A 13,316-nucleotide genomic window follows, 5' to 3' on the forward strand; every position below is an offset into this window, starting at 1 on the left:
GCTTAAATAGATATAAACACCCAGACCTACCAGGATGAGGACTTGAGGAAGGTAGGCTGGAAGTGAGTGGAGATTTGCGGAAGTGAAAGCACATGAAAAAACACGGCTGGCAGAATTTCATAGGGGCTTTTGTGTCGCGTGGTGTTGGAGACGATGATGATGGTATTGCAATACATCATTCTACTTTTTTTTTTTTTTTTTTAAGCGAAAAGGACAGGAGCGACTTTGCATGATTGGATAAGCTTTAGTTAAAGGGAAAACCTTGAAGGAAATAGCGATCATAAGAGAGTACTGGACAGTTGATTGTTATTTTTATCATATTCGCAACGCATCTTTAGTGAAGCAACTGATTGTCTAAATATATCAATGCTGACTAAGACGAAGGAACTCCGCCTGAAGTTTCACAAACAAAACCGTAAAAGTACAATGGGTAGATTCAACCTTTCATTAAGTCCAATTCTATTGTAACGCAAAGCAAACAAACTAACTAAATGACAAGCTGACTACCTAGTCCTCAATTAATTGCTAGGTAATCAAGTAGATGACAACTTAAAATAAGGTTGAACAGAAATTCTATAATGTTAATCTGCAGCACTTGGGCTCAGTTTTCAGTAAACAGTTTTAATTCACATCCTGTCGTTTTCATCTTTTATTTAATAGGGGAATATCTATTTTCCACTGTAAAAAGATGCCATAATTGATCAATGGGATCACTACCACAATTATTTTTATAATTCAGAAGCTGAGCCCTATCCACATAGAACAAGCCCATAGGGGTCACCGACTTGAAATTCAAGTTCCAAGAAATATGGTGTTCACTAGGAAGAATTACGAGGCAATAAAGGGAAATACAGTGAGAAGAGATCTCGCTTATCCAATAAGACAAAAATAAATTAATATATAAAAATGTATTAAAATCAAATCAAAATAGTATTACGGTGATAGTGCATTGCATCTTCGAACTGGAGTACCTGACGTGTCCGAGCGAGGGGAAACTTTTATGTTAAACCCTGCACTCAGTGCTGGGTCTAATCTCGATGGACTGACGACCCTCAAGGCACTGGGTGTGGGGTGTATATCTGGGTAGGACTCCTAGGGTGCTATATCACCCTCTAATTGTGGCTCGATGGTGGGTATGGGGCCAACCTGGTCGAATGTTCACACCATAGTCTGATGGATTTTTATTTTACCCCCTCTGTTGATGACTCTTGCCTGATTAGGGATTCCGCATTAGGCTCTCCACTCGACCAAACACCGGGACACCAGGGTGTAAATACTGGTGGTGTAAATGAAAATCTAAGAGTTGTGTATTGTAGTAACATAAGTGATAAAGTCGATTTTGACATATTACATAATTACATGAAACAGTTTGGCAAGGTAGATAGAATAAAATTACGAATTGTTAAAAGTCCCATCTCTTATGAAAGTTACATAACCTTTTGCAAAGCTGAATATGCCTCCAAAGCTCTAGAGAATCTGGATGGTAAAAATGTCTTTGGTTCAGTTTGCCATGCGAAGTTGTTTAATATAAACAATTTGGAAGAGGAGGAGACAGACTATGTACCCAGCAAATTTGAGGTTGATAGCCAAAAACACCTGGCAAAAGATGACCCAAAATTGATTTGGCATGTTGCAAATTACAAACAGGGCAAAGAAAACTTTTTAACAGCATGCAAGTATCTACAGAGGAAGATTGGTGCCATTCCTAAAGGCAATATTAAAAGATATGGTAAAGGAGTCTTGATCAAAGCAAATAACGATATTCAGATTAAGATGCTATCAAAATTCCAACCAACTGAAGATGGTAATATTTTAGCTGTATCTCCTCATCGATCATTTAACATTAAACGGGGTATAGTTTATAGCAGGGACCTATATGAGTTTGAAGAGGAGAAAATATTAAAAATGTGGTCTACATATGTCATTAAAATGAGAAAATTGAAAGGCACTCAGCATGCCATTGAATTGACTTTCACCTGCTCCTACTTACCGGAATATTTTGATATAGACCACTCTCGGGTTTGGGTTAAGCCATTTAAATATCGACCAACCCAGGGTTATAAATGCTTTGAATATGGCCACGTATCAAACTCTTGTACAAAACCAGGAAAGTGCTTTGTGTGCTCTGGTAAACATGTAAAGGAAAACTGCAAAGCTGATAAACACTGTCTCCACTGTGCTGGCAATCATTCTCCCAATTGGAGGGGCTGTCCTCAATATATTTTCCAACAAGAAGTTGTAAACACTGCTCATAATAACTTTATCAGCATAGGAGAAGCCAAACGCTTGGTTCGAGGTGCTAACAAAAGTGCTGGATCCTCATTTGCTTCCACTGTTATGGGAAATAATGCCTTCCATCAGCATGCTAAACCCATCATTAAAAATAACATCCTCTCAGGATATTTCAACTTCTGTGGTATGTAATGAACTTCAAAGTAAAGTGGTAAAAGCTGTGATTGATGAACCTCTCCCTGACCTGCAAGCAAATGCTGTCTCAGAGTTGAGCTCCTCGGTTAAGCCCAAAGAAAAAATAAAATCTAGAGGAAATCTTAACAAATCTTATGACAGTTTTCAGTCACCCCCAAAGTCAAAGAAATGTAGAACATCCTCTCCTATAGAGTTTAAAACTCCAATTTCCAATAGATTCAATCCACTTGATGACCCCTTCCAGCCATTATCAACCTCAAAGCCATTGGAAAAGATGTCTCGGTCCTGCTCAAATTTAAGTGTGACAGACCTCTCCCCTCAATCATATGCAGAAACAGCTACTTCTGAAATGGAGGGAAAACATGCTGACTCACTAAATATAGTTAAAGATTTAGATAAATCTAATCTCAAACTGGAGAAACAGGATGTGCAGGAAAAATGTTCAAACTTCCCCTCATCTAATAAAAATAAAAGTCTCCCAGGCACCAGACTTAAGAGACTTTCAAATCCAAAAACATTCAGCTGTGTTACTTTGAAAACCCAGCTAAATAATGACTTGGCTGGGCACAAGAATCAAAGCTAAAATTCCAATTTAATATCTTGCAATGGAATTGCAAAGGCCTTAGGACTCGTTCTGAAGAGTTAAAATTACTGTTGAACCATCATGATCCAGATGTAGTTTGCCTTCAAGAAACTAAGTTTGGCAACTCATTATACAATCCAGGATTAAATTATAAAATGTTTGTGATGAACCCCAGAGATGGTGATCGAGCTCATGGGGGAGTTGCAATTATTGTTAAAAAGTCTTTGCAACATACAAGTGTTCCTTTGAACACAAACCTACAAGCAGTCGCCATTCGAGCATGCTTTGAAAAAGAGATTACTATTTGCTCTATTTACCTCCCACCTAGGTCAGAAATTACTTTGAATGATATTCAGGCACTAGCTAATCAACTACCTCCTCCTTTCTTACTACTGGGAGATTTTAATGCCCATAATAGTCTATGGGGAGGTGATACCTTGAATGCTGTAGGTAGAACCATCGATGATTTTATCTTAAATAATGATCTCTCTCTTTACAATGATGGTTCAATGACGTTTCATAACATCTACACCAATGTCTTTTCAGCTATAGATTTAAGCATTTGTTCACCTGCAGTCCACTTGGACTTCAACTGGTCTGTAGATGAACTGTTGCACGGAAGTGATCACTTTCCCATACATTTAAAGTATGCTAGAAACATACCTTCTGAATCCCCTATAAAGTGGAAAGAAAATGAAGCAGATTGGGGGAAGTATGAAGGAAGCTTTCAATTACATCAGGAAGTAGAGTCATTTGAGTCACACTTAGATGCATATGATTATTGGACCTCAACTATATTGGATAATGCCGAGAAATACATTCCAAAAACAAAGGGTAAACCAAGCAGGCCTGCAGTTCCCTGGTGGGACCAAACCTGTGGCAGACTGCGGAGAATAGTGAGAAAATGCTATAGGCAATTCAAGGCAAAACCCTCAGGAACAACGAAAACTACATACCAACGGGCCTTAGCCAAACAAAGAAAATATATTAGAAAAGCTAAAAAGGAATCTTGGCTCCACTATATAAATGGTATCAATTCTAAAACACCAGAAAGATTAGTATGAAAAAAGATTAAAAAGCTAAGTGGGAAATTTGTTCCATCACCTGCTCCTACTCTAAAAATCAATGATGTGCTTATTTCAAATCCAGCTGATGTTGCAGAAAAATTTGGTGAGCATTTTGCTGACATATCAAGCTCCAAAAATTACACACCACAGTTCAGTAAGATTCGAAATGCCAAGGTGTCAATTAGATTTAACACTGAAAATAATGAAGCATATAATGCTAAGTTCTCACTAAGGGAACTACGAGAGGCTCTCTCATCTTGTGAGTCAACAGCCCCTGGTGCAGATAACATAACCTACAACATGATTAAACATCTTCCAGAACATGCTAAAATATATCTAATGAAAATACTCAATAAGGTCTGGGAAACGGGCATCATTCCCCCATCTTGGAAGATAGCCATAGTAGTTTCAGTCATAAAGCTAAATAAAGATCCATATCAGCCCACTAGTTACAGACCAATTTCACTAACAAACTGTGTCTGTAAATTATTTAAGAAAATGGTGAACTCTCGTCTAATGTGGCATTTAGAGAAAAACAGATTGTTATCCTCTGTTCAGTTCGGCTTCAGGAAAAATCGTTCAGCCTTGGACCCTTTACTGAGATTATCAAATCAGATTCAGCAGGGATTTTCCAATTAATGCCAAACAGTAAGGGTATTTTTTGATCTGGAGAAAGCCTATGATACAACATGGCGATTTGGCATTGTTAAACGGCTCAATGAAATGGGAATCAGGGGCAATATGTTAAACTTTATCAACTCCTTTTTAAGGGACCGATATATTAGAGTGAGAGTCGGGAATAAGTTTTCTTCTTGTTATGAGACGGAAGAAGGTGTCCCACAAGGCAGCGTATTGAGTGATACCTGCTTTGCCATTGCTATTGATAATATTGTGAAATCTGTTTCCGCTCCAGTTAGGGCTTCACTATTTGTGGATGACTTTGCCATCTACGTCACCACATACGACGCTGTATCAGCCTGTAACTACCTGCAAAAGACAATAAATGTCATCAGTAAATGGGCTGATGAACATGGTTTCCGATTTTCTTCATCTAAAACTGTGGCCGTTCGTTTCACCAGATGTACCCGCAACGAAACTATCCCAAATTTGAAACTGAAGGATTGTCTTATTCCTTACAAAAAAGAAGTAAAGTTTTTGGGCATAATATTTGACAGCAAGCTAACGTGGCGTAGTCACATTGATTCTCTAAAAACAAAGGTTAAAAAATCCCTCAATATTTTAAAGGTGGTATCGGGATTCGACTGGGGAGCTGATAAGAAAAGTTTATTGAAGCTGTATGATTCCTTATGTAAATCAAAACTGGACTATGGCTGTCAGGTATATTCATCTGCCTGCAAGTCCAGGTTAAAGGAATTGGATGTAGTACATAATATGGGATTAAGGATATGTACAGGTGCTTTCAGGACATCTCCCGTTGAGAGTATTTACATTGACTCTCATGAACTTCCTTTAGATCTGCGAAGAGAAGAGCTTGGGTTGCGGTACACCATGCGACTAAAAAGCTCTCGAGAGAACCCCACACGAAAAATTTTAGTGTGACTCTAAAAAATTTGGTGAAAGATCTTCCAAACCTTTTCAAATAAGGCAGTTGGAATGTTTAAATGACATGGTCATTCAGCGCCAAAAAGTTGAAGAAGTAAAACCATCCTCTGTACCCCCATGGCTTATTCCCAAGATTTCCTTATGCTCTAAGAAAATAGACAAAAAACAACAGTCTGAGGAAGAGGTAAAAGCTAATTTTCTGGAGCATGACCGTAAACATGATGGGCAAGTGAAGATCTACACTGATGGATCAAAGTCTGATAGTGGAGTTGGGTGTGCAGTTGTGCATGGGAATGAAATTTACGAGGCAAAATTGCCTGAGTCAGCTTCCATATTCACTGCAGAGTTGTCAGCTTTAGTTAAAGCTTTAGAAATTATTCATAACTCGAATAAGAAAAATTTTGTAATATATAGTGACTCAAAAAGTGCATTAGATTCATTAAAGCAGCTGTATGCAATTCATCCTCTGGTACACTAAGCCCAGGAGTGGCTCTTTTGGATTTCGTGTCGCAGGAAATTGGTGTGTTTCTGCTGGATCCCGGCTCATGTTGGAATTCGCGGGAATGAGGAGGCAGACAGATATGCAAAGGAAGCGGCTGTGAGTAATTTGTATCAGATAACCAAAGTGCCACATATAGATATGAAGAGATCCATCAAGTCGTACATCTTGAGGAAATGGCAACAATAAAAAATATAAGCAGATAAGGAAAAGCATAGAAAAATGGCCCTCTTCTTTTCAAAAAGAGAGGAGAACAGAAATTGTTTTGGGGCGACTTCGAATTGGACAAACTAGGATAACCCATAAATTTATTTTAGAAGGTGGCAGTGCACCAGTATGTGTTAGGTGTGATGCAACCTTATCAGTGGAGCACATCTTGGTGCATTGTGTAAATTACAGAGAACAGAGGCAGAGATTCCACCTTGATGGAAAATCTCTTGCCGATGTTCTAGATGACAAAGCAGATATTTCTGCACTAGTGAGTTTTTTAAAATGTATTGAGATTTTTTATGAAGTTTAATTGGTGGCAAATTTTAACTCATTGATTTTATTTTGTTGATTTTATTTTATTTTATATTGATTTTATTTTTTATTTTTTGTTCAGTCATCATTTTAAGTACCTGATTATTATTAAAAATTTTATTTGCTGTTTTTAATAAAGGTTAAATGGTGTTGAATGGATGTATGCATGTCAGTTTTTTTTTTCTTATTTATGTATTTGGTTTTGTGTGTGTGTGTGTGTTTGTGTGACTTCGGCTGTGGGATTCTTTGGTTGCAGTGTGAGTGGTTTTGAGTGAGAGTGAAGGTTTTGGTTTGGTTGATATGTGATGTGAGATCGTCTTGGTCCTGGTTGTTGTGTGTCGTTCGATGTTTTTAATTGCAGTTTTAGTTGGTCATTTGTGTGAGGTTTTGATTGATTCATGTATTCATTCATCCAATTCATTTCATTTAATCAGATAATACTGCAGCGCTGAATGACCTTTGCAGGTCCCAGCGCTTGGGCTATGCCCTAAATTCCATAATCAATCAATCAATCATTGCATCTTCGCTTGAACTTTTTAAGTTCCAATTGCATCCTCAGGGAGACTCTTCCACAGTCTATAGGTGTGAGGGATAAAGGACCTCTGGAACTGAGAAGATTGGCAGCGAGACACATTTAGGAACTGCATACTGGTGTGACTGTTCAGCAAGTCTGATTGCTCTTGGCAGGAAAAGGGGATCCGGGATCAATTGTGAATGTGAAAGATCTCTGTTAAAATACAAGTTATGAAAAACTGAAAGACAGGAGACAATCCGTCGGCGGTGTAAGTTATAACTGCTAACATTAGGAAACAGAAACCTACCACTACGAACAACTCTATCTAAAAGAAATAAATCTCTGGTAGAAGTAGTCACACATACCAGTCTGGCAAAGTAAGGTCAAATGAACTAATACAGGTTGCACTGTTTGTATCACTGTTATAAATAAATGAAGCCTTTCGTACAATTCCTAATTTTTGCCCGGGATTTGCTGAAACTTTCATGAGATGTTTCTCAAAATTAAGATGCGAGTCCAAAGTTACACGGGGAATAGTTAAAGCTTCAGACTCGTTCAGCAGAATCCCATTTACCTCGATGGGAGGATGAGGTGGAAAATCTGTACGAGATCTGCTAATCAACAGTATTTTCGTTTACTGGAGTCAAGGCCCATACCCCAAATATTACACCATTCTCTAATTCGGTCCATGACATGACTGAGACTAAGGGCAGCTTCATTTCTAATACACGGAGACTTTACCGCACCCAAATTTGTCGCAGCATAGGCAAACTGAACAATCTTGTCTTCCAGGCCAATAACCATATCACTTATTTACTAAAAATAACAGCAGACCAAGAACACTACCCTGTGAAACTCCATACACAACAGGTCTTGGTTCGCTGAAGATCCCATCAACAGCAACTCATTGCTGGCTAATAGTAAGGAAATCTTGTGAAGTAAACCTAAAACATATCCACCCACTCCAAGATTCTGAAATTTATATAGGAGTCCCTTGTGATTTACTAAATCAAAAGCACCACTAAAATCTATTTGAATTGCTCTGCACTCTAAACTCCTATCAAGGTCCTCTTGTAAATGGCATGTCAAATCTAAAAGAGCATCGAAGGTACCTAACTGTTTCCTATTTGATTCCTAACTGCGCAAAGAAATGTAAAAGTTAGCATAAAATAAAAACACACATATATATCTTGCCGAGTCTATTCGACCTTACGGCACTAGTTTGAATAAAATAAACAAACAGGCAATACCCTTACCCCTTATTGCTGGTTATCCTTCTGCGAGAGCTAAAATGCTAACTGGGCTAATGAATCCTCGCAGATACAAAAATATACTTTTATTTCCCAAATTAGCTAAACATTAAATGGAACAAATGGATATAAAATGTAGTAAATAAAATAACTAAGTCTGACCCTCCAAAAAAAAAAAAAAAAACGTAAACTGTCATTCTCCTCTCCTGAATCAAATTAAGTAAACTTTTCCCCTAAATCTCTGTCAGATTAATTATGCATTTAAGTAGTCAAGTCGTTTTAAAGAACCCATTCTCTTGTATAATGCCATGAACCCATCTGAAACAAAGAGACATACTTATCATATCACCCCAATATGTAAAAGATAATTCAATGAACGTGTACACACTACAGTACTCTCTCTCTTTTCAAAGAAACTTTTTCAAAGTCTTAATAGTACACTACCTTGCGATGGGTGCACCTCGAGTCCTCCTCCAAATGTGTTCTATACCTCAACACCGGTAATTAGAGTGTGTCACCTTCTCTAGCACCTCGGACTATTGGACTCCATACATTACACATCCCAAACACACACACACACACACACACACAGTCACGCCTTTTGGAACGACACATCAACCGAGTGCCGCACCCAGTCTCACATCATCTCCTGAAGGGGTCGTCAAACCCATACTGCATAGTCACCAATTCCGACTCTTTTTCAATTCAGCACTCTTTGAGGAATCAAGTGCTTGTCCCTAAGCCCTCCTGTCACTAAGCGGAGAAAGCGGAGATTAACAATTCGCCACCACACCAGCAACTAGTATGTAATGTTCATAATGTTTGCAAGATAGCCCCCATAACACATATTTTGACTATCAGTAATGATATCATAAACACAACCACTGGAATTGTGTAGCGTTCGCCGAAGAAGAATGCATCCATCTCTAAGATAGGTGGAACTTGAACCACCTCGTGAGTCTATGTAAGTGTTTCACGAACACCTTTGTCGAATAGTTGTAGGCGCAGGCTGAACACGTGAACCAACTCGAAAAAACTCATCATGCGCCATTATTCAGCATCTGCGACCCTCGTAAGTGTATCCAACATCTCCTCGTTTTCAAAAAAATATCCCGTGACTTCCATGCAAGTACGTTTCGCACCCGCTCGTAGAAGATTGTAGGCTCCTGATTTGTCCCAGAACATATCCTGAGACGATCCACCGACAACATCTCATCCATTGTAAAGGCAGTTCATAGCATCGCTTCTCGTGTGTAGACTCGACCTCTGGTACTGTAAAACCAAGCCGTCACCATCGTCACCATGACGTTGAAGTTGGGAATCTCTAAATACATCGTGTGTCCGTATTTGAAAAGTCTACATGATCATAGAATAACTAAAGTCTTGCTTTACCACACAAATCTGTCATTAACTAATATACCCAATCTCATAGTCAATTATTAAAAATTCCTCACTAAACAAAATATGATCTTTACCCACCGAATCCTCACAAGTAATCCTATATCTGACAAATCCACTATAAAAAAACTCCCATAATGTCTAACAGCAAAATCCTTGTACTGTTTATATATTTAACCTCCATGAAATATAATGCCGAACACCCCTTCTATCTGACACATGTATCCCAATAAATTATACCTCCTGTCTATAATAGAAATGCTATATAAAGCTTAACCCCGATTACAAACATCTCTTGTAGGAAAAGAAAAAAAAATAATAATTTAACTTTCCCAATTACAAAAAGTACACAGAGAAAAAATATATATATAATCCAGCGCTTTTCCCCCATGTAAACGCAGTATGTATCATTACAGAATTTGCTGCCGCAACATATCCCATTGACCGGAATTGACCCCTTACATACATCCACATGGAATGTCATAATCAACATCTCTGAAAACAGTGCAAATCTCTGAGTAATCAACTCCGAAAGGAAAAATCAGTAACCGGTCTCATCACAGCATTATCAGCAATAATCCACCTGTGAATACATCAGGTGCTCAAATCGCACTATAGATTTGTCTAGTCAGACTTGCAACCTCAAAAACCGTTATTCTCTGAATAGCCAAAAATTTTTACACTGATGCTATATAACCACATTCCACAAAATTATCCCTAGGACATCACCAAAGGTACCCAAAAATTGTCCTTGTAAACATAACTCATTCATGATTCTATCACAAGTATATAAAAACTGCATAACCACCTCGTCGGGATATAAACCACATAAAACCACAATTCCCCATTATATACCGCCAAATATAACCACCGGTGAAATAAAATACAACCTCTTCACAGAAACCCATAAAACCCCAATAACTCCCTCTTGGCTTGTAAAACCTCAGATCACCGCCAAAAAATATAACCACATAAAAAATCCACCACCAAAGATTATAGCCACAAAAAAAAAAAAAAAAAAAAAAAAAACTCAACCCCAAAATCCACCACCCAAAAAACTGCAAAAATTCAGCCCCAAAACCCCATACACACAGGAACTACCACGTGCTTATCATAATATTTCTCAGCTTAACCAAAATTTGCCATAGTTTCAACCCAATTTTTCACGTAAAATATTTACCTCTGAATCTTACGCCAAAATGCCGCAGTTTGCCCATAATAAGAAAAATAGTAGAAGAAATGAAAGAGAAAAAAACCATTAAACACATTTCACCATCAATTTGCAAAAACCAGAAAAAAAAAAGTGCAACTGCGCGACATTATATTAGTTACCACAACCAACTCTTTTCAGTTTTGATGTGTGTGTTAATTTCGACCGACCTGTTTTTTCCTCTAAGACTACAAATCTGTTTCCAATCTTTTCCTCAATGACTCTAAAAGGACCCTCAAATTTCGGACCCAATTTATAGTTTAGCTCATTTCTCACATTGATTTTTAGAAATACCTTGTCTCCGACATTGATCTTGGGATCAGATGTTTTGCTATTACTTCTTTCCAGCATCTCTCGAGTCGTAGCCTCGAGATTGTGGCTGAGACAAGCATGTCTCTCTCTCGCTGTAGATGTTAATGATTCGATTGTATCTTCCCCATGATGAGGTATAGTTAACAGATCGAATGTGCCTCGTGCTGGGCAACCAAACAAAGCTTCAAATGGAGACATTTTAATGGAATCACTAACCATAGTGTTAATACTATGTCTAACAATATCAGTATATCTGTCCCAATTTTTATCATTACCACCTACAGTCTTCCTGAGAGCTTCGAGCACTTTTTAGTTTGCTCGTTCACACAACCCATTAGCTTCAGGTGTGTATGGAATAATTGTTACTTTCTGTATCCCCATGTCTCGGGTGAGACATATCTGCAAATGATACCATTGAAAAATGCTATAGCTACTTCTTCAGCTGTTTTATGCTTAAGTGGAAAAATTTCGACTATCCTTGTAAGTTCATCTATTATTACTAACAAGTACTTATCTGCATATCTAGACTCACAAAAATTTCCTAGGATATCCATATGTATTCTCTGAAAAGGTCTACTTGGTATCGGATATGACCCTAATTTGCATGAAGTTATCCTTACAGGTTTGCATGCATTGCATACTGTACAGTTTTTCACAAAATTTTCCACATCTTTTCCCATGTTTTTACAAATATATTTAGCATGCACATTATTATACGTTTTTTCTATCCCCAAGTGTGGACTACTGAACCTGCAATGTCGTATATCCAAAACCACTGGAATTAGGACTTTCGGAATTACGATCTGTTGTATCTCCTTTACTTTCACTAGTTCTCAATTTATATTTAATTTTCCTGACCAATAGATTACCTTCTAACTCTAAATCCGAAAAAGGTAACTCATAACGTTTCCTGACTAATTTCCCTCTAAGAAACGATTTTGCGTCTGCCAAAATTTCATATTCATCCTGCCTTTGCTGTATGAGCCCCGTATCCCATTGTATAGACTCGCTAGTGACTAGCGCAACTTGAAATCCTTCCATGTCATAAAAACTTCTACTAAGGGCATCCGTTACTACATTTAATTTGCCTTCTATATATTTGAGCTTTGCAATGAAATCTCTGAAAGTTAGAAACCATCGAGCTCTTTTAGGTAACAAATCAGGCTTATTACAAAGATCTAACAATGGCTTGTGGTCTGTAAGGACTTCTACTTTATTCCCCATCAGTAGCATTTTAAAATGAACCAAACTTCATACTATTGCAAAGGCTTCTTTATCTATGGTAGCCATTGATCTCTCATTGCTGCCCTTTGTCCTGAACTTCTTGCTATAAAAGGGTATGGGATTGAATTTCCCATCAAACTTTTGCATAAAGGCAAGCACCTATACCCTCCTGACTGGCATCAGTCACTAATGTAAATGGTTTGCTGAAATCTGGAAACTTCAGAACGGGGGGATTCATTAACGCGTCTTTAAGCTTTTGAAAACTCTCAGACTGGGGTTTCCCCCATTGAAATTGAACGTCTTCAGCAATATATCTGTTAGGGCGATACCCAGGAATAACTTCATTTCTTTCTTTGATCTCGGGGTGCGAAAAGTCGCTATTGTTTTGACTTTATCGTCATTTACTCTAACCCCTTCCTTGGATATGACATGGCCTAGATATGTGATTTGCTTTTTCAAGAATGAACACTTAGCTAGTTTGATTTTCAACCCTGCTAATCTAAGCCTCCTAAGTACTTCTGTAAGCACTTCCAGGTGTTGCACGATTGTGTCTGTTGCGACTAAAATATCATCCATATATTCAAAAACCCGTGCAAAACTGTGTTTGCCAACCTGGTAAAAGTCATTGTACTGCCTGATAAACCGAACAGCATTTGCGTAAATTCATAGTATCCCTTGGGCACTGAAAAAGCCATATATTCCTTACTATTCTCACTAAGAGGGACCTGCAGAAAACCCTGCGCTAAA

The sequence above is a fragment of the Macrobrachium nipponense genome, chromosome 13 (assembly GCF_015104395.2).
Source record: "Macrobrachium nipponense isolate FS-2020 chromosome 13, ASM1510439v2, whole genome shotgun sequence".
Lineage (NCBI taxonomy): Eukaryota > Metazoa > Arthropoda > Malacostraca > Decapoda > Palaemonidae > Macrobrachium > Macrobrachium nipponense.